General features: G+C 37.2%; 1 protein-coding gene across 1 annotated transcript in view; it reads right to left on the reverse strand.

Annotated features, from left to right (window-relative positions):
• LOC106584860 (anoctamin-2) overlaps positions 1 to 2,500 on the reverse strand; it is a 128,833-nt gene that overhangs the window by 116,247 nt on the left and 10,086 nt on the right. The gene's annotated exons all lie outside the window — the stretch shown is intronic.

A 2,500-nucleotide genomic window follows, 5' to 3' on the forward strand; every position in this document is an offset into this window, starting at 1 on the left:
ACAGAGAGAGAGAGAGAAGAGAGAGAGAGAGAGAAAGAAGAGAGAGAGAAACAGAGCGAGAGAGAGGGAGATATACAGAGAGAGAGAGAGATATACAGAGAGAGAGAGAGATATACAGAAAGAGAGAGAGATATACAGAAAGAGAGGGAGATATAAAGAAAGAGAGAGAGATATACAGAGAGAGAGAGATATACAGAGAGAGAGAGATATACAGAAAGAGAGAGAGATATACAGAGAGAGAGAGAGATATACAGAAAGAGAGAGAGATATACAGAGAGAGAGAGAGATATACAGAAAGAGAGGGAGATATACAGAAAGAGAGGGAGATATAAAGAAAGAGAGAGAGATATACAGAGAGAGAGAGAGATATACAGAAAGAGAGGGAGATATACGAGAGATATACAGAGAGAGAGAGAGATATACAGAGAGAGAGAGAGATATACAGAAAGAGAGAGAGATATACAGAAAGAGAGGGAGATATAAAGAAAGAGAGAGAGATATACAGAGAGAGAGAGATATACAGAAAGAGAGGGAGATATAAAGAAAGAGAGAGAGATATACAGAGAAAGAGAGAGATATACAGAGAGAGAGAGAGATATACAGAAAGAGAGGGAGATATAAAGAAAGAGAGAGAGATATACAGAGAGAGAGAGAGATATACAGAGAGAGAGAGAGATATACAGAAAGAGAGGGAGATATACAGAAAGAGAGAGATATACAGAGAGAGAGAGAGATATACAGAGAGAGAGAGAGATATACAGAAAGAGAGAGAGATATACAGAAAGAGAGGGAGATATAAAGAAAGAGAGAGATATACAGAGAGAGAGAGAGAGATATAAAGAAAGAGAGAGGGATATACAGAGAGAGAGAGAGATATACAGAAAGAGAGAGAGATATACAGAAAGAGAGGGAGATATAAAGAAAGAGAGAGAGATATACAGAGAGAGAGAGAGATATACAGAGAGAGAGAGAGATATACAGAAAGAGAGAGAGATATACAGAAAGAGAGGGAGATATAAAGAAAGAGAGAGAGATATACAGAGAGAGAGAGAGATATAAAGAAAGAGAGAGGGATATACAGAGAGAGAGAGATATACAGAAAGAGAGAGAGATATACAGAAAGAGAGGAGATATAAAGAAAGAGAGAGAGATATACAGAGAGAGAGAGAGATATAAAGAAAGAGAGAGGGATATACAGAGAGAGAGAGATATACAGAAAGAGAGAGAGATATACAGAAAGAGAGGGAGATATAAAGAAAGAGAGAGAGATATACAGAGAGAGAGAGAGATATACAGAAAGAGAGGGAGATATACAGAAAGAGAGAGATATACAGAGAGAGAGAGAGATATACAGAAAGAGAGAGAGATATACAGAAAGAGAGAGAGATATACAGAGAGAGAGAGAGATATACAGAAAGAGAGAGAGATATACAGAGAGAGAGAGAGATATACAGAAAGAGAGGGAGATATACAGAAAGAGAGGGAGATATAAAGAAAGAGAGAGAGATATACAGAGAGAGAGAGAGATATACAGAAAGAGAGGGAGATATACAGAAAGAGAGGGAGATATAAAGAAAGAGAGAGAGATATACAGAGAGAGAGAGAGATATACAGAGAGAGAGAGAGATATACAGAAAGAGAGAGAGATATACAGAAAGAGAGGGAGATATAAAGAAAGAGAGAGAGATATACAGAGAGAGAGAGAGATATACAGAAAGAGAGGGAGATATAAAGAAAGAGAGAGAGATATACAGAGAAAGAGAGAGATATACAGAAGAGAGAGAGATATACAGAAAGAGAGGGAGATATACAGAAAGAGAGAGATATACAGAGAGAGAGAGAGATATACAGAGAGAGAGAGAGATATACAGAAAGAGAGAGAGATATACAGAAAGAGAGGGAGATATAAAGAAAGAGAGAGATATACAGAGAGAGAGAGAGATATAAAGAAAGAGAGAGGGATATACAGAGAGAGAGAGAGATATACAGAAAGAGAGAGAGATATACAGAAAGAGAGGGAGATATAAAGAAAGAGAGAGAGATATACAGAGAGAGAGAGAGAGATATACAGAGAGAGAGAGAGATATACAGAAAGAGAGAGAGATATACAGAAAGAGAGGGAGATATAAAGAAAGAGAGAGAGATATACAGAGAGAGAGAGAGATATAAAGAAAGAGAGAGGGATATACAGAGAGAGAGAGATATACAGAAAGAGAGAGAGATATACAGAAAGAGAGGGAGATATAAAGAAAGAGAGAGAGATATACAGAGAGAGAGAGAGATATAAAGAAAGAGAGAGGGATATACAGAGAGAGAGAGATATACAGAAAGAGAGAGAGATATACAGAAAGAGAGGGAGATATAAAGAAAGAGAGAGAGATATACAGAGAGAGAGAGAGATATACAGAGAGAGAGAGAGATATACAGAAAGAGAGAGAGATATACAGAAAGAGAGGGAGATATAAAGAAAGAGAGAGATATACAGAGAGAGAGAGAGATA

Source organism: Salmo salar, chromosome 23, assembly GCF_965601325.2.
Source record: "Salmo salar chromosome 23, fSalSal1, whole genome shotgun sequence".
Taxonomy (NCBI): domain Eukaryota; kingdom Metazoa; phylum Chordata; class Actinopteri; order Salmoniformes; family Salmonidae; genus Salmo; species Salmo salar.